This window comes from Lolium rigidum, chromosome 4 (assembly GCF_022539505.1).
Source record: "Lolium rigidum isolate FL_2022 chromosome 4, APGP_CSIRO_Lrig_0.1, whole genome shotgun sequence".
In the NCBI taxonomy this organism is placed as follows: Eukaryota; Viridiplantae; Streptophyta; class Magnoliopsida; order Poales; family Poaceae; genus Lolium; species Lolium rigidum.
Window position 1 is genome coordinate 127,703,623 of NC_061511.1, and position 26,030 is coordinate 127,729,652.

The following is a 26,030-nucleotide window of genomic DNA, read 5'->3' on the forward strand; positions in this document are numbered from 1 at the left end:
CAAGGAAGTCGTAGAAAAATGAAGTTTTCGTAATGACTTCTTCAAAAAGTTGATTTTATCTTAAAATTCTATGTCTGTTAGCCTTCACAAGGTGTCTAACTTCATGGAGCTCTTTTCGTCCAGCGTTCGTAGTTCCAAAGCAAGAACATGGAGTGACAAGCCAAAATTTGATACACTCTACACAGGTGTATTACTTTTTCCATAAGAGATCTTATCCTTGTTTCCATCCAAGTTGTAGGCTCGCTTATCCTTGTTTCCATCCAAGTTGTAGGCTCGTTCACACTTCCTTGGTATGAGACCCAGTATAAGATCCAAGCCAATCATTGTCCTTCTCTGCGATCCCGCATACCCACCATTTTGTAAGTATGTATTATCCTTTATCCTATAGGTAGATAGACCCGGGCATATGTTCTCCCCTTTAACATAAAGGTAGACCGTTTGGACATTGCACATGCCCTGCCCTATACCCTATAGATAGTCCGACCCGGACAACCCTTACAATCCATTATAGATCACAATACCGTGGGGACTTGAGGGTCCCCCATCACTCCTATTGTTCCCGTAGTACACAACAACTCCCGTAAAGTGCAACTGTTGATATATGGAGGGAAATAAGGTTCAACTAAATTCTTCGTCCCACTCCAAATCTTATGGTTAACACAGGTGTTATGGTACAAGAATCACTAGACGACATTTGTTGATCCTATGGGATATAGCCCAGTTGCAATGGAATCTCCACCATCACTCATACCATGGTTCCATTGCCTACTGATACCTTCGATCCGGATTACGAATTGTAGTATGGTAAGCTTTTTCCCTAGAAGACCTAGGTTTAATCGAACCTTGGGAAGCACTGCTAAATGGTTATGAAAGAACCGTCTACAAGACTTGCTAGTGTATTTTATCTTCAGTTTACCGGACCTATCTGGTTTAATTTTAAGGGGTTGTGTTCAATGATGGAAATAGTCCAGGGTTAAGGTTTCTCCTGCAGCTATGCATACATATAAATAAAGTTCATATGTGTAACAAATAAAATAGAGATAAGAGATTTGTGGGTTGTGTTCTGATGCGTGCAGTTAACACACGTCCGTTGGGAACCCCAAGAGGAAGGTGTGATGCAGACAGTAGCAAGTTTTCCCTTAGAAAGAAACCAAGGTTTATCGAACCAGGAGGAGCCAAGAAGCACGTTGAAGGTTGATGGCGGCGAAGTGTAGTGCGGCGCAACACCAGGGATTCCGGCGCCAACGTGGAACCTGCACAACACAACCAAAGTACTTTGCCCCAACGAAACAGGTGAGGTTGTCAATCTCACCGGCTTGTTGTGAACAAAGGATTAACCGTATTGTGTGGAAGATGATTGTTTGCGAAGAACAGTAAAGAACAAGTATTGCAGTAGATTGTATTTCAGATGTAAAAGAATGGACCGGGGTCCACAGTTCACTAGAGGTGTCTCTCCCATAAGATAAATAACATGTTGGGTGAACAAATTACAGTCGGGCAATTGACAAATAGAGAGGGCATGACAATGCACATACATGATATGATAAGTATTGTGAGATTTAATTGGGCATTACGACAAAGTACATAGACCGCTATCCAAGCATGCATCTATGCCTAAAAAGTCCACCTTCAGGTTATCATCCGAACCCCTTCCAGTATTAAGTTGCAAACAACGAGACAATTGCATTAAGTATGGTGCGTAATGTAATTAATAACTACATCCTCGGACATAGCATCAATGTTTTATCCCTAGTGGCAACAACACATCCACAACCTTAGAACTTTCTGTCCCTGTCCCAGCATTTAATGGAGGCATGAACCCACTATCGAGCATAAATACTCCCTCTTGGAGTTAAGAGCAAAAACTTGGCCAGAGCCTCTACTAATAACGGAGAGCATGCAAGATCATAAACAACACATAGGTAATAGATTCATAATCATCATAACATAGTATTCTCTATCCATCGGATCCCGACAAATACAACATATAGCATTACAGATAGATGATCTTGATCATGTTAGGCAGCTCACAAGATCCGACAATGAAGCACATAAGGAGAAGATGACCATCTAGATACTGCTATGGACCCATAGTCCAGGGGTGAACTACTCACTCATCACTCCGGAGGCGACCATGGCGGTGAAGAGTCCTCCGGGAGATGATTCCCCTCTCCGGCAGGGTGCCGGAGGCGATCTCCCTGAATCCCCCGAGATGGGATTGGCGGCGGCGGCGTCTCGCAGGGTTTTCCGTATCGTGGCTCTCGCATCGGGGGTTTCTTGACGGAGGCTTTAAGTAGGCGGAAGGGCAGGTCAGGGGGCCACACGAGGTGGCCACACAATAGGCCGGCGCGGCCCAAGCCCAGGCCGCGCTGCCTTGTTGTGTCGTCGCCTCGTGGCCCCACTTCGTTTCCTCTTCGGTCTTCTGGAAGCTTCGTGGAAAAATAGGCCCCTGGGCGTTGATTTCGTCCAATTCCGAGAATATTTCCTTTGTAGGATTTCGAAACCAAAAACAGCAGAAAACGAAGCAATCGGCTCTTCGGCATCTCGTTAATAGGTTAGTGCCGGAAAATGCATAAATATGACATAAAAGTATGCATAAAACATGTAGATATCATCAATAATGTGGCATGGAACATAAGAAATTATCGATACGTCAGAGACGTATCATGTTCAATGATGGAAATAGTCCAGGGTTAAGGTTTCTCCTGCAGCTATGCATACATATAAATAAAGCTCATATGTGTAACAAATAAAATAGATATAAGATATTTGTGAGTAGCACATCCGTAAATTCCCTTGCCCCTAAAGTCAAAGGTGACAAGAGCCTAATGGTCCAACCATTATCCTCACAACCGCATGCAACAACAGTTTTTAAGTAAATACGGACCAAAACCTTAAGCTAGATGATTGTGCTATGATCTCGAATGAATCACTAAACATGTACCGTTACTTTCCCCTTTCTGTCACTAAGGTTTCGCGGTAGCAGGCCGTTCTTCACTCATCCCACCTCTTCCCTTGATCGACTCAAATGATATGGGTAGCTGCAGATCATCAAGACGAGGCAAAGTGATAAGGATACAAGATCGCAAAACTCCTATTCTATCCTTACACATAACATAAGATTAGATGCACATGAACACTGTGAGGATTCACCCCAACCCGCAGCCCGTGAGGACTACTCACACATAATATCAAGATCAAATACAAAGATAGAAATCATTGTGCAAAATACTTAGATTTAAATCACAATATTATTACAATGGTCGTCAATTCTCAAGGAAATCTCTATTACAATGGTGATGGCTATAGCTATGGAGGAGATGAGATATGGAATGGATGAACTATGGTGATGGATCTCTTTCGGTGTGTTGCAGATGGATCTGGTGGATGGCGGCTCTGTTTGGCGACGAATAGCTCTTTTTCCAGCATCGGTCCCTTCACGACTTTTATAGTGTTTGACCTCGGGAACGCAGCCACAGGTGGTACGGGCGGACGATACGTACGGGCGGGGCTTACCCGTACCGATGCCCGTTCAATCCCCTGGAACTGCCTTTCCGAGCGTAGTCAACTTTGTCATGCTCCTGACGTGATTTCTTCAGTAATTGCAGGTCCATTTGCCATTATTACGTGATATCTTGCACATCATCCAAAAAAAATAAGAGATTGCACATCTTTGCATTGATTAGGCATTAGTGGCAAGTTGAGAGGTAAACTTAGTCAATTTCTTGACTTAGCTAAGCGTTTAAACGCGAGAAAATATGGCGTATTTCACAGCCATCAACTTCCCCAAGCTTAAACTTGATCATCCTCAAGCAAGAAACAAAGAACCATAAGGAACTTGGCGTTTAAACCAAAAGAACGAGAAAGCAAAGTCACTTATAAGTGGTAGCCTTGTGAGTCCAGCACTTCTTCCATTTGAAAGTTTAGAATAGTTTGAGAAGTGTGATACGTCTCAAACGTATCTATAATTTTTGATGTTCCATGCTTGTTTTACACTAATTTATATATGTTTTTCTCATGCTTCGTTGCACTTGTATACATTTTCCGGCACTAACCTATTAACAAGATGTCACAGTGCCAGTTCCCTGTTTTTCTGCTATTTTGTATTTCAGAAAAGTTGTACAGGAAATATTCTCGGAATTGGATGAAACAAAAGCCGAAGTTAATATTTTTCTGTAATGAAGACAAAGTCCAGAGGGGGGGTCGAAGAGAGGCAGCAGGGTAGCCACCGGGCCACGCCGACCCTAGGCGCGGCCTAGCCCTGGCCCGCACCTAGGGGGGTGTGGGCCACCCTGGCCTCCATTGACATCACCCATTCACCTATTTAATCACGATCTCGGGAAAACCTTGAACACCCGAGCCTCCATCCACGAAAAATTTAGTCGCGGCCGCCATTGCAGACCCTAGCTCGGAAGGGTTCTGAAGCTCTTCCCGGCACCCTGTCGGAGGGGGAATTCATCGCCGGAGGCATCTACATCGCCATGCCCGCCTCCGAAGTGATGCGTGAGTAGTTCATCCCTAGACTATGGGTCCGTAGCAGTAGCTAGATGGTTGTCTTCTCCAATTTATGCCTCATGTTTAGATCTTGTGAGCTGCCCTAAATGATTAAGATCATCCTTATGTAATGCTACATGTTGTGTTTGCTGGGATCCGATGAATATTGTGTACTATGTTGAGATCGATTATATATTCTTTTCATATGTTATTCGTGATCTTGCATGCTCTATGTTGCTAGTTGATGTCTACGCACGCTTCTATTCTTGTAGACAGTATCCAAGTGCAGAAGTTTGTAGAACAACAACAAGTTTCCCTTAAGTGGATCACCCAAGGTTTATCGAACTCAGGGAGGTAGAGGTCAAAGATATCCCTCTCAAGCAACCCTGCAATTACGATACAAGAAGTCTCTTGTGTCCCCAACACACCCAATACACTTGTCAGATGTATAGGTGCACTAGTTCGGCGAAGCGATAGTGAAATACAAGTAATATGGATGATTGTAAGTAGTAATTGCAATCTGAAATAAAAATGGCAGCAAGCAAACATGTAGTAGAACTGGTTGTAAACGGTGTTTCGATGCTTGGCAACAAGACCTATGGATCATACTTTCACTAGTGGACACTCTCAACAATGATGTCATAATTGAATACATAGAAATTATCTCTTCATTACGCTACTCTGAATCACTCTCCGGTTTGATAACAAACACAAATTCATTGCGTAGGTCTGCATAAGCATTCCTTAAAGTTCGCATTCCCGATCTATGGACACCCCATGTTGTCACTTTGAGCATACAAAGATGGTACTAACTAGTCACCACAATTCATAAGTATTTCTATAAATTAAGCTTAAGAAACAAACACGGTGTGCACACTATCACCTTGACACCGCTGGACAAGGTGTCCCCGGAGATCACATAATAAAACCACTTGATTAGCACAATAGTTGAAGAATAACATCTACTTATTCAACTAGATTAAAAAGCTCATGATCACATAAAGATAATACATGGAGAGATAGATAGACCACATAGCTACCGGTAAAGCCCTTAGCCTCGGGGGAGAACTACTCACTCCTCATCGTGGGAGTCAGCAATGGTGATGAAGATGGATGTGGATTTGATGGAGATGGCTTCGAGAACAATTCCCTGTCCCGGCAGGGTGCCGGAACAGAGACTTCTGTCCCCCGAATCTTGTTTGCGGTGGCGGCGGAGCTACGAAACTTTTCGTGGATGGAGGCCGATTGATTTAGGGTTTTTGCGTCGGGAGCTTTATATAGGCGGAAGGGCGAGGCCGGTGGAGGCCAGGGGGCCCACACCACCCCTAGGCGTGGGCTAGGGCCAGGCCTCGCCTAGGCATGGCCTGGCCACCTTGTGGCCACCCTTCGTCTCTCCTCCGGACTTCGTCTTCGTTACAGAAAAATAAGATCTTCGGATTTTGTTTTGTCCAATTCCGAGAATATTTCCTGTACAACTTTTCTGAAATACAAAATAGCAGAAAACAGGGAACTGGCACTGTGGCATCTTGTCAATAGGTTAGTGCCAGAAAATGTATAAAAGTGCAACGAAGTGCGAGCAAAACATATAGGAATAGGTGTAAAACAAGCATGGAGCATCAAAAATTATAGATACGTTTGCAATGTATCAACATCCCCAAGCTTAACTCCTGCTCGCCCTCGAGTATGTAAGTGATAACAAAGATAATTTTTGAGGTGACATGAAGCCAACACAATCTTGATCAAGCATTGTAAAGCATTGTAAGCTGGGATCAAAGTACTCTAAATATAGGCATGATAGATATAATTCTAACAATAGAACTTAGCAACTATGTTATAACATGAGAAGTAACTCAAACGAAGGATCATGAATAATAGTGCATCGAAAGCAACTGCTTGTTTATAAGCATAGACAAAACAAAGCAAAGTGGTACTCAACATATCCTTTATGAAGTAGCAAAACATAAAGACACCTTTAAGGATCAAAGGGTGACTAGATACAAGTAATTTAAGAACAAGCAATATCATAATCATGAATCAATCAATAATAATTTTGGGACTATGCACATTGCACTAAGAATGACAACTATGCTCTCTTAATTGGTGCATAAAGCAGAAGATGAAGACTCAACATAAAAGTAAAAGAAAGACTCTTTGCAGAGTAAGCAAGATTAACAAGTTTTATAAAGCTTCCAAAACGTATGGTACTTATTAGTTTTGAGCTCTCATTGTCCCTATCATAAGCATCTTGAATGCTTAAAGTTAATGTGAATCAAATATGAGCTATATGCTTGACAAATCACAAGTTGAAAATTACATGCCCCTTGAATACGAGTACCTAAACCTCATGCTACTCAACTTAGGTCCCAGATAAGTTGTTGTCATTGTAAGTATACATGTATCATCGAGAACCACCAACGGGTACCTCCTTCCCCATGATATAGAAGCATCCTCATACCAAAATGACAAGACAAACAGACAATGAGCATCTCAACAATCTTTTTATTTACTATGGGTATAGATTTTTATTGAAAATGCTTCATAGAATGCTCACTATGGTTCGCTGTAAATTTCCACCACGAATGATGCATGGCTTAGATTAGCGGCCCATGTGTTTCTCTAACTCATATACAAACTCCATGGACTTACAAGTTTCCATTTTATTTTGCACCGCTAGGCATCCATAAACAAAAGAACATGACATCAACCAAATATGAATAAGTGCAATGTTGAAAGCGTGTTCCCCATGAAAGCATGGTTGTGCTAACTCCCAACTAGCAATTTGCAAACATATAAACTTCATAAGATAGTCACAATGATCAAGTTTATTGAGTGCAAGAAAGAAAACGCTTCAAGAACAACACATAGCGTATGAAGCAATAAAAATATAGCGCATAGAGACATGACATGTTGCTTTGTTGATGAAGAGGGGATGCCTTGGGCATCCCAAGCTTTGACGCGTGTACCTCTCGGATATTTTTTGGGGTGCAGGGGCATCACCAAGCTTGAGGTTTTTTCCATTCTTTATCTCATCACATCATTCTTCTCTCCCTACACTTGAAAACTTTCTTCATACAAAACTTCACACAATTCTTTATTAGCAACATTAGTACAATCAAAATAAACAAATCTACTTGGGTCCAAATCTAACATATATCAAACATCTATTAAAGCATTAGCTACTGTAGCAACTCTTTAAAAAGCTCTTTGATCAAAAGAACTCAAAAAGAAAGAGATTTAAGAGGCAAATGCAAATAGTGCAGAAATCTGTCAAAACAGAACAACAGGTAAAGATCGATTTTTTCGAAAATCTTCTGTTGCTCATCTCGAAAAGTGGTCTACTAACGAAAGTTAGATGATAACCTAGGTCATATGCATGAAAAATGTCAGCTCAAAATTTCTCTCTGGCTATTTTTACGAATTTTTAATTTTTATGGTAACAAAGATAGAATCTATTTTCAGGACAACAACTTTCCCAAATCTTACTTTCTTTCTATTAGAGCCTATTTTTGGCACGAAAGCGAAATAATAATGATAAGGAGAGGTTATTATAGAGGTAATAACTTCCAAGACTCAACAAAAAGAAAATTACAGAAAATAAACATGGATTATCTCCCAAGAGTGCTGTTCTTTAACACCTTTCAGCTAGACGCAGAAAAAGAGCTAGCATCAAGTATTATCAAGTGAAGAAGCATCAAGATCAATCACTTCCTTTAAAACACAACTTATCAAAATAGGCACTTTAGATACCCCTGAAGATGATTCAACATGTAAACCACTCTTAGTTGTACTAAAAGTTTTATCAATTTTAAACATATTATGGAGTTTTAGTTTAGGTGCCTTGGGAACATACATGAATTTTTGCTCTTTTTCCACAAAAGCTTTCTCCTTCTTAAACCCAAGACAGGAAAAGTTTTAACTTAAAGTTTCCATGGCCTCCTCTAGTTTACTAATCCGAAGGTTTATGCTATCATGGGTATTGCTAGCCTCTAAAACCGTGATTCTTTTATTGAGACTTTCTATTGATTCATTAATTTGGCTAGCATTATCAAGGCAATTTGGCAAACTTTTCTCTAGGGAGTTTAGTTTTTCTATAACATCCTCAAAAGTGTTCTCAGTTTTAACAACATTAGTAGGTGGAATTCCTACCAAGCTTTCAATTAAATTGTAGGCTTCCAAAGCGGGAGTACCCAGAAAATTACCCCCCGTGAGAGTATCCAACACATATCTATTCCAGCTAGATAGACCAACATAAAAATTTCTAAGGAGGATCATGGTAGAATACTTTTTAGTACATCTATGATGAGCATTACTTATTTTATACCAAGCATCTTTCAAATTTTATCCCCCTTGTTGCTTAAAAGAGCGAACCTCAACTTCAGAAATACTCATTTTAGCAAAATTAAAACCAAGCAACAGAAATAACAGCTATAATAGAAATTATTTTTTGTGTTTTTGATATAATGAAGCAAACAAAACAAAATAAATTAAACTAAGCAAAACAATAACAAAGTAAAGAGACTGGAGATGAGAGACTTCCCTTGCAGAAGTCCTTTTTCTCCTCAGCAACGGTGCCAGAAAAAGAGCTTGATGTCTACGCATGCTTCTATTCTTGTAGACAGTGTTGGGCCTCCAAGTGCAGAGGTTTGTAGAACAGCAACAAGTTTCCCTTAAGTGGATCACCCAAGGTTTATCAAACTCAGGGAGGTAGAGGTCAAATATATCCCTCTCAAGCAACCCTGCAATTACGATACAAGAAGTCTCTTGTGTCCCCAACATACCCAATACACTTGTCAGATGTATAGGTGCACTAGTTCGGCGAAGAGATAGTGAAAAACAAGTAATATGGATGATTGTAAGTAGTAATTGCAATCTGAAATAAAAATGGCAGAAAGCAAACACGTAGTAGAACTAGTTGTAAATGGTGTTTCGATGCTTTGAAACAAGGCCTAGGGAACATACTTTCACTAGTGGACACTCTAAACAATGATGTCATAATTGAATACATAGATATTATATCTTCACTACGCTACTCTGAACCACTCTCCGGTTTGATAACAAACACAAATTCATTGTGTAGATCTGCATAAGCATTCCTTAAAGTTCTCATTCCCAATCTATGGACACTCCACACTGTCACTTTGAGCATACAAAGATGGTACTAACTAGTCACCACAATTCATAAGTATTTTTATAAATTAAGCTTAAGAAACAAACACGGTGTGCACACTGTCACCTTCACACCGCTGGACAAGGTGTCCCCGGGGATCACATAATAAAACCACTTGAGTAGCACAATAGTTGAAGAATAACATCTACTTATTCAACTAGATTACAAAGCTCATGATCACATAAAGATCATACATGGAGAGATAGATAGACCACATAGCTATCGGTAAATCCCTCGGCCTCAGGGGAGAACTACTCACTCATCATCGTGGGAGTAAGCAATGGCGATGAACATGGTGGTGGAGTCAATGTAGATGGCTCCGGGGGCAATTCCCCGTCCAGGCAGGGTGCTGGAACAGGGACTTCTGTCCCCCGAATTTTATCTTCGATGGCGGTGGAGCTACGGAGCTTTTCATGGATGGAGGCCAATTGGTTTAGGGTTTTTGCGTCGGGAGCTTTATATATATAGGCGGAAGGGCGAGGTCGGTGGAGGCTAGGGGCCCACACCACCCCTAGGCACGGGCCAGGGCCAGACCGCGCCTAGGCATGGTCTGGCCACCCTATGGCCCCCCTTCGTTTCTCCTCCAGACTTCGTCTTTGTTACGGAAAAATAAGATCTTCGGCTTTTGTTTCGTCCAATTCCGAGAATATTCCATGTATAACTTTTCTGAAATACAAAACAACAGAAAACAGGGAACTGGCTCTGTGGCATCTTGTCAATAGGTTAGTGCCTAAAAATGTATAAAAGTGCAACGAAGTGTGAGCAAAACATATAGGAATTGGTGTAAAACAAGCATGAATCATCAAAAATTATAGATACGTTTGCAACGTATCACTAGTAGATACTCTGGCAAAGTAGATGCTTGTGACTCCAAGAGGGGGTATTTATGCTCGATAGTAGGTTCATGCCTCTAGTTTTCTGAAAGAGTGACAATAACTTGTAAATTGTAGATGTGTTGTTGCTACTAGAGAGAAAAAATAATGTTTTATCCGAGGGTAATTCTATTGTTACTTTACACACATTGCTTAATGCAATAATCTGTTGCTAGCAACTTAATACTGGAAGGGGTTCGGACGATAACCAGAAGGTGGATTATTAGTCATAGACGAAGTTGGATTACGGTCTATGTATTATGTTGTAATGCCCAAATGAATCTCATAGTAATCATCTTGTCATATATGGTCAATATTCTGTCAATTACCCAGCTGTAATTTGTTCACCCGGCATGTTATTTATCTTTATGGAGAGGCACCTCTAGTGAACTGTGGACCCCGGTCCTTTCTTTTACACTGATAAATTCAACCACTGCAATCATGTTCTGTTTACTTTCCGCAAGCACTGTTCTGTTTAATTACTGCAAACATCTCCTTCCACTCGATACGTCTAATCACTTGTGTTCAGCAAACCTCACTGTAAGTTGGGGCAAAGTATTTTGGTTGTGTTGTGTGTAGGTTCCACGTTGTTGCTGACGCCGGTAGTGCGCCCTACCACTAGTCAGCTAGTAACACCTTCAGAATTCACGACTTCTTCCTACTGATCGATTAAACCCTTGTTTCTTACTGAGGAAAAAATTTCGATGTGCTCATCACGCCTCCCTCTTGGGTTTCCCCAACCGCTTCCATCAAGCACCGTCAAGATTTTTTGGCGCCGTTGCCGGGGAGAAAGAGGATTTCTGCAAGGGAGTCTCTCATCTCCAATCGCTTTACTTTGTTATTGTTTTGCTTAGTTTATTCCATGCTCACCTCCATGTTGATACTAGTTAGGCTTAATGGAAAACAACAACAAAATTAGGGAGCCCTATAGTATTTATCTTGATCTAGGACATGAAGTGTTAGAAGAGAAAATTTAAAAAAACTATGGAACATTATTTGCATGCTAATAGCAATGATATTAGTATGAATTCTTTGAACACCATTATTGATAATGCTATGGAAAAATTCTAAGCTTGGGGAAGCTAGTTTTATGAAAATGATCTTTTTAGTTCCCAGCTTTAGAGGAGAAAATTAATTATGATTACAATATATCTCCTATATCTGATGATTATGACGATGAGAATAATAATGATAGTTATTTTGTTGAATTTGCTCACACTACAATTAATAAGAATGACTATGCTTATGTGGAGAGTAATAATTATTTTATTCATGTGGCTCATGATAAGAATGTTTTATGTGATAGTTATATTGTTGAGTTTATTCATTATGCTAATGAAAATTATCATGAGAGAGGAGAATATGATTGTAGAAGTTTTCATGGTACTAAAACGCCTCTCTATATGCTGAAAGTTTTGAAGTTACTCTTGTTTTATCTTCTTATGTTTGTCACTTTATTCTTTATAAATTTATTTGTGTACAATATTTCTATGCATAGGAAGTGGGTTAGACTTAAATGCGTTTTGAATTTGCTTCTTCATGCTTCTTTACTTGATAATACTTGATGCTAGCTCTTTTTCTGTGCCTAGCTGAAAGACGTTAAAGAAAAGCACTCTTGGGAGATAACCCATGTTTTATTTCTGTAATGTTTCTTTTGTTGAATCTTGGAAGTTATTACCTCTGTAATAACCTTTTATTATCATTTTTATTTCGTTTTTGTGCCAAGAATAGCCTTTAATAAGAAGAAAGTAAGATTTGTGGAAGTTGTTATCGTGAAAACAGATTAAGTGCTGTCACCATAAAAATTGTATAAATAGACAGAGCGGAATTTTGATCTTCCAATTTTTGTGCATATGCCCCAGGTTATTATCTAACTTTCGTTAGTTTACCACTTTTCGATATGATCAACATAAGATTTCGAAAAAATTGATCTTTACCTCCTGTTCTGTTTTGACAGATTTCTGCCACTATTTGCATTTGCCTTTTAATCTCTTTCTTTTTGAGTTCTTTTTATTAAAAGATATTTTTGAAGAGTTCCTAAAGTAGCTAATGCTTTAATAGTTGTTTGATATATGTTAGAACTAAATCCAAGTGGATTTGTTTATTTTGATTGCACTAATGCTGGTAATAAGGAAGTGTGTGAAGTTTTGTATGAAGGAAGTTTTCAAGTCTACGGAGAGAAGAATGATGTGATGAGATGAAGAATGGACAAAATCTCAAGCTTGGGATGCCCCTGCACCCTAAGAAATATTCAAGAGGTACAAGCGTCAAAGCTTGGGGATGCCCAAGGCATCCCCTCTTCATCAACACAACAATAGGTCATCTCGATATGCGCTATATTTTTATTGCTTCATACGCTATATGTTGTTCTTGGGGCATCTTTTTTTGTTTTTTTTTATTGTAGCATATGTTGGATCCCGGCATATTTGTTTTTGAGAGAGACACACTCTATTTTAAATGCATAGAACGCTTTAGTTTTCGTTGTTATTGTTCTACGAATGTTCTAGTTTTCTGGTACTGCGTTTAGCTCTTGTTCTTTCACTTGAATTTTGTTCAGATCTCGTTAGTATTATTTATTTATGTATAATTAGCTCTCTGGTCCATTTTTTCATCTCTGAGAGCTATTTCAAATAATTTGATTGGTGTTGGAGATGAGTAAAATGTTTCATGTCTATAGTGATGCAAAAGGAAGCTTGTCTAGACTGTGACATAGATTTTGGCATGTCATGTTGGATGTTATTCTTTTCATATGCTTAGTATTTATTGTTTTAGCATGACTTGGTTCAAATAGCTGAGAGTGCATAATGTGTCATTGAAAAAATCATGTGTTGTTTCCATACAAAAGCGTAATATTGTGGTATTCTCCTTTGATGCTTTAATTGGGTTGACTTGGTGCATGCTTATACCATGATATGACTATAACCAGTCAACTAAAGCCTCTATGATCATTTAGTTTTTGACTTGTAATATCACTTTATGCTTTGATTGATAATGTTTTGTCGCTATGCATGATTATGGTCATTATTGCTCTCTTAGTTGGTCGCTCCCAGTCTTTTGCTAGCCTTCGCCTGTACTGAGTATGAACTCTACTCGTGCATCCAACCACCATTAACCAAAGTTTTCCAATTGTGTCCATCATATCTACCTAGTAGCATTATTGTGATTTCAAGTATATTCATCATGTTTTTATTTATCTTCCAAATTAAATTTTGGCATGAGAAAATTAGTTAGTAAAGCTCTCACAAACTTGATGACACATTTACTTTCTTGCACTTAATCAACTTGATCATTGTGACTATCTTATGAAGTTTATTTGTTTGCAAATTGCGAGTTGGGAGTTAGCACAACCATGCTTTCATGGGGAACGCTTTCGACATTGCACTATTCATATTTAGTTGATGTCATGTTCTTTTGTTTATGGATGCCCAGCGGTGCGAAATAAAATGGAAACTTGTAAGTCCATGGAGTTTGTACATGAGTTAGAGAAACGTCAGGGCCGCTAATCTAATCCATGCATCATTCATGGTTGAAATTTACAGCGAACCATAGTGAGCACTCTATGAAGCATTTTCAATAAAAAGCTATACCCATAGTAAATAAAAAATTTGCTAAGATGCTCATTGTCTGTTTGTTTTGTCATTTTGGCATGGGATTGCTCCTACAAGAGTACTTCCATATCATCGGGCAAGAGGTACCCCATTGGCGGTTCTCGATGATACATGTATACTTACAATGACAATAACTTATTTGGGACCTAAGTTGAGTAGCATGAGGTTTAGGTACTCGTATTCAAGGGGCATGAGATTTTCAACTTGTGATTTGTCAAGCATATAGCTCATATTTGCCTCACATTAATTTTAACAATTCAAGATGCTTATGATAGGGGCAATGAGAGCTCAAAGCTAATGAGTACCATACTTTTTTGGAAGGTTTATATAACTTATTTATCTTGCTTACTCTGCAAATAGTCTCTCTTTTACTTTTATGTTGAGTCTTCATCTTATACTTTATGCACCAATTAAGAGAGCATAGTTGTCATTCTTAGTGTAATGTGCATAGTCCCAAAATTATTATTGATTGATTCATGATTATGCTATTGCTTGTTCTTAAATTACTTGTATCTAGTCACCCTTTGAACTTTAAAGGTGTCCTAGCATTTATGTTTTGCTACTTCATAAAGGACATGTTGAGTACCACTTTGCTATATTTTCTCTATACTCATAAACAAATAGTTGCTTTCAATGCACTATTATTCATGATCCTTTGTTTGAGTTGCTTCTCATGTTATAACATAGTTGCTAAGTTCTATTGTTAGAATTGTATCTATCATGCCTATGTTTAGAGTACTTTGATCCCAGCTCACAATGCTTTACAATGCTTGATCAAGATTGTGTTGGCTTCATGTCACCTCAAAATTTATTTTGTTATCACTTACCTAATCGAGGACGAGCAGGAGTTAAGCTTGGGGATGCTTGATACGTCTCAAACATATCTATAATTTTTGATGCTCCATGCTTGTTTTACACCAATTTATACATGTTTTTCTCATGCTTCGTTGCACTTTTATATATTTTACGGCACTAACCTATTAACAAGATGCCATAGTGCCAGTTTCATGTTTTCTGCTGTTTTGTATTTCAAAAAAGTTGTACAGGAAATATTCTCGGAATTGGACGAAACAAAATCTGAAGTCAATATTTTTCCGTAACGAAGACAGAGTCTAGAGGGGGGTCGAAGAGAGGCAGCAGGGCGGCCACGCCAACCCTAGGCGCGGCCTAGCCCTGGCCCGTGCCTAGGGTGGTATAGGCCATCTTGGCCTCCACCGACATCGCCCCTCCGCCTATTTAATCACGGTCTCTGGAAAACCCTGAACACCCGAGCCTCCATCAACGAAAAGTTCCGTCGTGGCCGCCATTGTAGAACCTAGCTCAGGAGGGTTCTGAAGCTCTTCCCGGCACCCTGCCGGAGAGGGAAATCATCGCCGGAGGCATCTACATCGCCATGCATGCCTCCGAAGTGATGTGTGAGTAGTTCATCCCTTGACTATGGGTCCATAGCAGTAGCTAGATGGTTGTCTTCTCCAATTTGTGCCTCATGTTTAGATCTTGTGAGCTGCCCTACATGTTCAAGATCATCCTTATGTAATGCTACATGTTGTATTTGCTGGGATCCGATGAATATTGTGTACTATGTTGAGATCGATTATATATTCTCGTGATATGTTATTTGTGATATTGCATGCTCTTCGTTGCTAGTAGATACTTTGGCCAAGTAGATGCTTGTGACTCCAAGAGGGGGTATTTATGCTCGATAGTAGGTTCATGCCTCTAGTTTTCGGGAAGAGTGACAATAACTTCTAAGATTGTAGATGTGTTGTTGCTATTAGGGAGAAACAACAATGTTTTATCCGAGGGTAATTCTGTTGTTTACTTTACACACATTGCTTAATGCGATAATCTGTTGCTAGCAACTTAATACTGGAAGGGGTTCGGACGATAACCCGAAGGTGGATTATTAGTCATAGACGCAGTTGGATTAAGATCTATGTATTATGTTGTAATGCCCAAACGAATCTCATAGTAATCATCTTGTCATGTATGGTCGATATTCTGTCAATTGCCCAGTTGGAATTTGTTCACCCATCATGTTATTTATCTTTATGGAGAGACACCTCTAGTGAACTGTGGACCCCGGTCCTTTCTTTTACACAAATAAATTCATCCACCGCAATCTTGTTTTGTTTACTTTCCGCAAACATTGTTCTATTTTACTACTGCAAACATCTCCTTCCACTCGGTACGTCTAGTCCTTTGTGTTCAAAGAAACCGGTGAGATTGACAACCTCACTGTAAGTTGAGGCAAAGTATTTTGGTTGTGTTGTGTGCAGGTTCCACGTTGTTGCTGACGCCGGTAGTGCACCCTGCCACTAGTCAGCTAGCAACACCTTCACAAGTCACGCCTTTCTCCTACTGGCCGATTAAACCTTGGTTTCTTACTGAGAGAAAACTTGCCGCTGTGCTCATCACACCTTCCTCTTGGGGTTCCCCAACCGCTTCCATCAAGCATCGTCAAAGTGCCAAGAATATAATACTAGCATTGGTAACTCGAGGCAATCACAATAAATTTTATAAGTATGAATAACTAGTTGTAGAAACATCCCTCTAGCTTAAATAGTTAACTCTTAGTTTGCAAGGAACACTGGAAGTTTATTATCATCGAATTAAGTATGAGCATTCATGTCTAAAGAGGTATAAGCAATGAAGTATCTTAATTACTCCCACATCAATCGGTCAAGGCTATCAAAACACTTACTATCCATTCATTGCATTTCAAGAATATAGTCATCTTTCGGATTCCTTTGACAGTTTCCAAGCAAAAAATCATGAATGAATTTGTAGGATTGTGACAATCATGGGGCATGTGGTGCTAGTATCCCAAGAGTGTGCGCAATAGTCGTGTTGACATGCATAAAGCAATCTTAGACAGTAAATCATATGTTGACACGCGTAAAGCAATATCTCATATTTATATACAACCTTACATCTTGGCATGAATCTCAGCTACCACTAGACTTCAATTTCATCAAACAACTCCTCTAAAGAGTGTTATCAAGTCTACCACAACATCTATGGAGTTAAGTATCTTCAAAGTTAAACCCTTAAGACAATTGGTCATCATACAACTCATAATTTTAAGACTACTTCTTGTTGTACTTGTTTGGCAATATTATTTCCAAGGCAAGACTCGGTTAACTAGATGAACTAGAGTAAGAACTTTCACAATTAACTAAGCATACAAATAAGCTCTACTCCAATTGTTTCAAATCACTCCCACTGGTACAATATCTTAACAAGTCTACTGACTAGCATAAACAATTCAAACTTCAAAAGTGGGATACATAAGACATACCTCTTGTAGGTGGCTTCAAATTTCTCTTCCTTGTGATGTGTTCCTTCAAAACTCTTATTAGATATCTCTCATAAATAATATCAAGTAAAGAGGCATTGGAAATTTCAGTTCTTTCAATAACAACGATAAAAGGAAAAATCTTTTTGTATTTTCATGAATTGGGATAGAGAGGGAAAAATAAATGAGAATGGCGAAAAAGTAAGGAACTAAAAAAAGGAAAAAAAAACTAAAACAAAAAGCGAATAAGAAGCAAAGTGTTAGAACAAACCAACGTGAGTGTTTCAAAGCTCTCTCATAGAGCTGGAGTACAAATTTATTTAACACAAATAAAAATGCTTGAGGAATACATCATCCCCAAGCTTAGGCTTTTGCAAGCCCTCTTGGTGAGCTCATTGTGGTGGAGGATAATTCCCAATGTTCCATTGGCTGCTCCAATGAGTGAACTGGGAACTGAGTTCGGTGGTGTGGTCTCGAAGGTTGATGACGAGGTTGCTCAGATTCTCAATGCTTCCTTCGAGCGCGTACATGTCCTGGTAGCTGGTGAAGTCAAGGAGTGGCTGTTGCTCTTGTTCTGGTCCTTGAGGTTTGATACGTCCATTTTGCATCACTATTTTATATCATAAGTTACTGTTATTCATTGATATATTTCATATTTAGATATGATACTTATGTTATTTCATCTATTTTGCATGTTTCATGATTATTGGAGAATCGCGCACCGGAGTCAGGATTCTGCTGGAAAAGGCACCGTCAGAATGCAATATTTCGGAAGATCAGCAATTGACGGAAATTACACGAAAAATCTTATTTTTCCAGAAGACGGAGACAGCCCGGAAGGGAGGAGCCGAGGAGGGCCGCCATGGGCCCCCATAGGCCGGCGCGGCCCGGGCCCGGCCGCGCCGCCTTGTGGGGAGGGGGCCCACAGCCCCCCTCGGCCTCCTCTCCTTCCCGTACTTCTTCGTCCCGAAAACCTAAGCTCCGGATAATAGTCGCGAAGAGACACAGCCCGCTCTGCGGGGCGGAAAAACACCGAGAGAGAAAGAGCTCTCCGAGCAGCTGAAATCCGCCGGGAAATTCCCTCCCGGAGGGGGAAATCGACGCCATCGTCACCGTCATCGAGCTGGACATCATCTCCATCATCATCACCATCATCTCCATCATCATCACCGCCATCTCCACCGCTGCACCTCGTCACCGCTGTAACAATTAGGGTTGGATCTTGATTGTTTGATAGGGGAAACTCTCCCGTATTGATTTCTACTTGTTATTGATGCTATTGAGTGAAACCATTGAACCAAGGTTTATGTTCAGATTGTTATTTATTATCATATCACCTCTCGATCATGTTCCATATGATGTCTCGTGAGTAGTTCGTTTAGTTCTTGAGGACATGGGTGAAGTCTAAATGTTAGTAGTGAATTATGTTGGGTAATATTCAATGTTATGATATTTAAGTTGTGGTGTTATTCTTCTAGTGGTGTCATGTGAACATCGACTACATGATACTTCACCTTTATGGGCCTAAGGGAATACATCTTGTATTCGTTTGCTAATTGCGGGGCTGCCGGAGTGACAGAAACCTAAACCCCCGTTGGTATATCGATGCAGGAGGGATAGCAGGATCTCAGAGTTTAAGGTCTGTGGTTAGATTTATCTTAATTACTTTCTTGTATTTGCGGATGCTTGCAAGGGGTATAATCACAAGTATGTATTAGTCCTAGGAAGGGCGGTACATTAGCATAGGTTCACCCACACAACACTTATCAAAACAATGAAGATTAATCAGCTATATGAAGCGAAAGCACTAGACTAAATTCCCGTGTGTCCTCAAGAACGTTTGGTCATTATAAGTAAACAAACCGGCTTGTCCTTTGTGCTAAAAAGGATTGGGCCACTCGCTGCAACTATTTCTCTCGCATTTTACTTACTCGTACTTTATTTATTTGCTATATCAAAATCCCCTGAATACTTGTCTGTGAGCATTTACAGTGAATCCTTCATCGAAACTGCTTGTCAACATCTTCTGCTCCTCGTTGGGTTCAACACTCTTATTTATTGAAAATACTACGATACACCCCCTATACTTGTGGGTCATCAAGACTATTTTCTGGCGCCGTTGCCGGGGAGTGAAGCGCTATTGGTAAGTGGAATTGGTAAGGGAAACCTTTACTGTACGTGCTGATTTTATTTCTGCCTGCTACTATAATTCATTATGGAGAGATCTTCTCTTGAATTTCTATTTGGAAAATCTACTACTACTGCAAAAGTAGTGGATGAGGCGCCAGGTGAGAAAGAGGTTCCATACAAAATACCTATGAAAATTATTGAACGTGTTGTGGATAACCGCTATGAAGGGGATGGAACTGTCCATCCGGGTGATCATTTACTATTTTTACATGAATTATGCGGGTTATTCAAATGTGCAGGTATTGCTATGGATGAAGTTAGGAAGAAACTATTCTCTATATCGCTGTCTGGTAAAGCGGCGCATTGGTATAAATTGCTGAAGAATGGTGATTCTCTTGATTGGGAGGACATTGTGCCTTTATTTTATTCTAAATTCGATCCTCCAAGTGAAATTCACAAAGATCGGAACCGCATATATAATTTCTGGCCTCGTGATGGAGAGAGTATTGCCCAAGCATGGGGGAGATTGAAGTCTTTAATGCTCAAATGCCCCATTCATGAGCTTCCTGGTAATATTATCATTGATAATTTCTATGCAAGAATTTCTTTTCCAGATAAAACTTTGCTGGATACTTCTTGTTCTGGATCATTTACACGCAACAAAGAAGAGTTTAAAAGGGACCTTCTTGATCGGATCCAAGAGAATACTGAAGGATGGGAGAACGACAAAGATAGAGAGTCAGGTATAAACTATGATTATAAATGCATTGAAGTTTCTATGGATACTGATGAATTTCGTAATATGAGTGCTACTTATGGTCTTGATTCTCAAGTCGTTGCAAATTTTTATAAAGCTTTTGCCTCTCACTTTGAATTGCCTAGGAAGAATTTTGATAAGTATCATGAACCATACAAACATAAAACTGATCCATCTATAAATAAATGTGCTATAATTGAAACTGTTGATCATATTCTTCCTGAAGCTTATATTGAAAAAACTCCTTTCCCTGCTAAAATGAAGGAATACTCTGTTATAACTAGTGCGGTTAATAAAAGTGCAAAGAAACCTATAGAACCTGAAGAACAAATAAAGGTTGAACCTCGCTATTGCAATAGTTAAAGATCTTGTGACCGAAAATGTAGAAGATGGTCATATTATTTTCTCGTGAGATGCTTCTAATATTGTTTCACATCCTAATAAGTCTATGAAAGCCGTTGTTCCTATGCTCTCGTTAGAATTGGTGATCATTGTTATTATGGTTTATGCGACATTGGTGCAAGTATTAGTGCCATTCCTTATGAGCTTTATGCGGAGATCATGCATGAAATTGGTTCTTGTGAACTTGAAGATATTGATGTGGTTATTCGGCTAGCTAATAGAGAAATTATCTCTCCTATTGGTATTGTTCGAGACATGGAAGTTCTATGTGGTAAGATTAAATATCCCGCTGACTTTTTGGTACTTGGTTCCGCTGCTAGTAAGTCTTATCCTATTATTTTTGGTAGACCTTTCCTAAATACTTGTGGAGCTGTTATAGATTGCAAGAAGGAAAAAATTGTGACTAAATTTGCTGGTGAATCTTATGAGTTTAATTTCTCTAAATTTGCCAAAACTCCTTATAAAGTTGATTTGCCTAATAATGATTTTAGAGTTGAACAATGTGCGTCTATTGCTCTTGCTCCTAATAATCCTTTGCAGCAACATTTGGAGGATAGTGAGAGTGAAGTCTTTAGGGAAGAAAGCAATGAGCTTGATGAAATTTTCCTTCGTCAACCTATTCTTAAACATGACTTACCGGTTGAAGATTTAGGTACAACACCACCACCAAAGGAAGATCCTGTTTTTGATTTAAAACCATTACCTGATAATCTTAAGTATGCTCATATTGATGATAAGAAAATATATCCTGTTATTATTAGTTCTAAGCTTTCGAATTTGAAGAAGAAAGGTTATTGGAAATATTGAAGAAACACCGAGGAGCTATTGGCTACACTCTTGATGATTTGAAGGGGATTTCTCCCTCTATTTGCCAACATGCTATCAACATGGAAGATGATGCAAAGCCTGTTGTTGAACATCAGCGTCGTCTAATTCAGAAGATGAAGGATGTGGTAAAGAATGAGGTATTAAAACTTCTTGAAGCTGGTATTATATATCCTATTGCTGATAGTAGATGGGTTAGTCCTGTGCATTGTGTTCCTAAGAAAGGAGGAATGACTCGTTGTGCCTAATGATAATGATGAGCTCATCCCTCAAAGAGTAGTTGTAGGGTATAGAATGTGCATTGATTATCGAAAAGTTAATAAGGTTACTAAGAAAGATCATTACCCTTTACCCTTTATTGATCAAATGTTAGAAAGGTTGTCTAAAAATACTCATTTTTGCTTTCTTGATGGTTATTCTGGGTTTTCACAAATTGTTGTTAAAACTAAAGATCAAGAGAAAACCACTTTCACTTGTCCCTATGGAACTTATGCTTATAGACGTATGCCTTTTGGTTTATGTAATGCTCCTCCTACTTTTCAAAGATGCATGTCTGCTATTTTTCATGGCTTTTGTGAGAATATTGTAGAGGTATTCATGGATGATTTTTCTGTCTATGGGAATTCTTTTGATAATTGCTTGCGAAACCTTGATAAAGTATTGCAGAGATGTGAAGAAACTAACCTTGTTCTTAATTGGGAGAAATGCCACTTTATGGTTAATGAAGGAATTGTATTGGGACATAAAATTTCCGAGAGGGGTATTGAAGTTGATAGAGCTAAAGTTGAAGCAATTGAGAAGATGCCCTACCCGAGGGATGTTAAAGGTATTCGTAGTGTTCTTGGTCATGCTGGGTTTTATAGGAGATTTATTAAAGATTTCTCCAAGATTTCAAAGCCTCTTACTAATCTCCTTCAAAAAGATGTACCTTTTGTTTTTGATGATGATTGTAAGGAAGCTTTTGAAACTCTAAAGAAAGCCTTAACAACTGCTCCTGTAGTTGAACCTCCTGATTGGAATTTACCTTTTGAAATTATGTGTGATGCTAGTGATTTTGCTGTAGGCGCTGTTCTTGGACAACGAGTAGATAAAAAGTTAAATGTTATTCATTATGCTAGCAAAACCCTTGATGCTGCTCAAAGAAATTATGCTACAACTGAAAAAGAATTATTAGCTGTAGTCTTTTCTTGTGACAAGTTTAGATCCTATATTGTTGATTCAAAAGTCACGATTCATACTGATCATGCTGCAATTAGATACCTTATGACGAAGAAAGATGCTAAGCCAAGGCTTATTAGATGGGTGCTTCTTTTGCAAGAATTTGATTTACATATTATAGATAGGAAAGGTGTTGATAATCCTGTTGCTGATAATTTATCTAGATTGGAAAATATTGCTTATGATCCTATTCCTGTTAATGATAGTTTTCCAAATGAACAATTGGATGTAATAAAGGTGAGCTCGCGAGATAGTCCTTGGTATGCTGATTATGCTAACTTTATTGTATCCAAGTACTTGCCTCCAACCTTTTCAGCTCAAAGAAAGGAGGAAATTCTTTTATGACTTGAGGCATTATTTTTGGGATGATCCACACTTATATAAAGAAGGAGTGGATGGTATTATGCGAAGATGTGTTCCCGAATATGAACAACAAGAGATATTGAGTCAGTGCCATGGTAGTGCTTATGGAGGACATCACGTCGGAGATAGAACCGCGCAAAAGGTTCTACAATCAGGTTTCTATTGGCCAACTCTCTTCAAAGATGCAAGGAAGTTTATTTTATCTTGTGATGAATGTCAAAGGGTTGGTAATATCTCCGTACGCAATGAAATGCCTATGAATTATACTCTTGTTATTGAACCATTCAATTGTTGGGGATTTGACTTCATGGGTCCTTTCCCTTCTTCAGAAGGTAACACTCATATTCTTGTCGCTGTTGATTATGTTACTAAATGGGTGGAAGCCATACCCACGAAAAGTGCTGATGGTGAGACCTCTTTAAGAATGCTTTTAGATATTATTTTTCCTAGATTTGGAGTACCTAGATATATTATGACTGATGGAGGTTCTCATTTTATTCATGGTGGTTTTAGAAAAACTCTTGCTAAGTATGATATTAATCATAGGATTGCTTCCGCTTATCATCCTCAAACTAGCGGGCAAGTAGAATTATCAAATAGAGAGATTAAATCTATCTTGGGAAAGACTGTTAATAAATCTAGAAAGAATTGGGCTAGTAAATTAAAGGAAGCACTATGGGCTTATAGAACTGCTTATAAAAATCCCATGGGTATGTCACCTTATAAAATGGTTTATGGGAAAGCTTGCCATTTACCTTTAGAACTAGAGCACAAAGCTTATTGGGTTGTAAGAGAACTAAATAAAGATCCTAAACTTGCCGGTAAGAAGAGATTGCTACAATTGAGTTCTCTAGATGAATGGAGAAGTGAAGCTTATGAAAATGCTAAACTCTTTAAAGAGAAAGTTAAGAAATGGCATGATAGGAGAATTATCAAAAGAGAATTTAATGTGGGAGATAAAGTCCTATTGTATCGGTCTCGTCTCGCATTTTTTGCAGGGAAATTACTCTCAAAATGGGAAGGACCATATGTCATTGTGGAGGTGTATCGTTCAGGGGCAATTAAAATTAGTTCTCTCGCAAGGTGATGCCACACAAGTAGTGAATGGACAAAGACTCAAGCACTATATCTCCGGAGATTCTTATAATGAAGATGTTGATGTTATTCAAGTGGTAACTCCGGAAGCTTTCATCAAAGGTCAAATTGACAGCTTCGCAGAGTTCGACTTTGAATAGGTAACAGTACTGGTAATAAAAAGTCCGCGTTTAACTTTCCGAACTATGTTTTTGCTATTTTCGGAAAATATGAAAAATTATGAGATCCAAACGGAGTGGAGGAGACGCACGAGGGCATGCCCCCATAGGCCGGCGTGGGCCCCAGTCTGGTCGCGCCGCCCTATGAGGACGGGCCCTCGCTGTCCCTCTCCGACTCTTGTTCGAGCTGGTACTTTCCTTTTGTCGTGAAAGTTTCTGCTATATAATCCCCCGGACCCCTGGAGGTCCGTATATCGTTTTCTCGTCGTGTTTTGTTTCGAGCTGTTTTCTGCCAGGATTTGTTTTTGATCTAGAAGCACCATGGTCTCCAATAACATGGACAAGGAGCCTTTGGAGGAAGATATTCAAGACTCCGAGTTGAAAGAAGAATTCAAGGAGGAAGTGAAGGAGATGTCATCAATAAAGAGGAAGCGGCAAACTGTGGAGAGTAAGCCAATCTTGGTGGGATCGGTTAACACTGGACGTTCTTTTCCTCATAACTTGCAGGGACCTCTACCGCTTGCTCTTAGCCTCAACTCTTTCCCTTGTGTGGGTGAAGCACTACGGGTTACCGATGAGTTTTGTGATCAATACCGTGCTCTGAGAAGGGAAGTGGAGATACTTCAGGAGGAGAACAACCGACTTCGCAGAATGCTGGAATATTACTCAATTTCCATCACAAGGCCACCACCGCCACTTTCAGATAACAATGAATCTCTTCGAGTCTTAGTGCAGAACTGCCAAACTGAGAAGCTGAAGCTGAAGGAGATCTTTAAAGATCGCAGGAACGGACCACCACCATCATCACCGAAGGAGTAATTCATCATCGGTATTGGCATCCCCTTGGTTTGTTCCAAGCTTGGGGGAGTGCCGCGGTATCACATCATCACTAACTTTTACCTTTTTATTATCAAGTAGTGTCATATCATGAGTAGGGAAGTTATCATATAAGACAGTTTGCGGTATGGAAGTATCTCTCTTTAGTTGGTTATCTACGTATCCCTTGGTGTGAGTTATCGTTATGGAATATTAATGAGAAGTCTTATCATTTACATATTTCACATCTTATTTTAGTTTGCAATCTCTATTATATGATTGATCTTGTTGTTAAGTATTGGTATCACTTTGGGAGCATTGAGTAAATCTATTTGGTTTTGGCAAACTTAGCATTGGTCAATAGCAACAACACTTTGAGTTTAAGTAGAGAAGAAGAAATACATGTAGATATGTTGTTTCATTATCTTTCTTTCTTGTTAGTTATGAGCTTAGTATTCTGAAGTTAAAATTGTTTGTGCTTACAAGGAAGATGCATGATTGTTTCTATCACATGTATGTTTGTTTGTTTCCCTCAACTCTTATGCTTGCTAATCAACCTTGCTAGCCAAAAACCTGTACTGAGAGGGAATGCTTCTCGTGCATCCAAACCCTTAGACCAAACCTATGCCATCAGTGTCCACCATAACTGCCTATTATGTGGTATTTTGCGCCATTCCAAGTAAATACTTCATGTGCTACCTTTAAACAATTCAAAAGTTATCATCCCTTATTTGTGTCAATGTTTTATAGCTCATGAGGAAGTATGTGGTGTTTTATCTTTCAATCTTGTTGGGTAGCTTTCACTAATGGACTAGTGGCTTCATCCA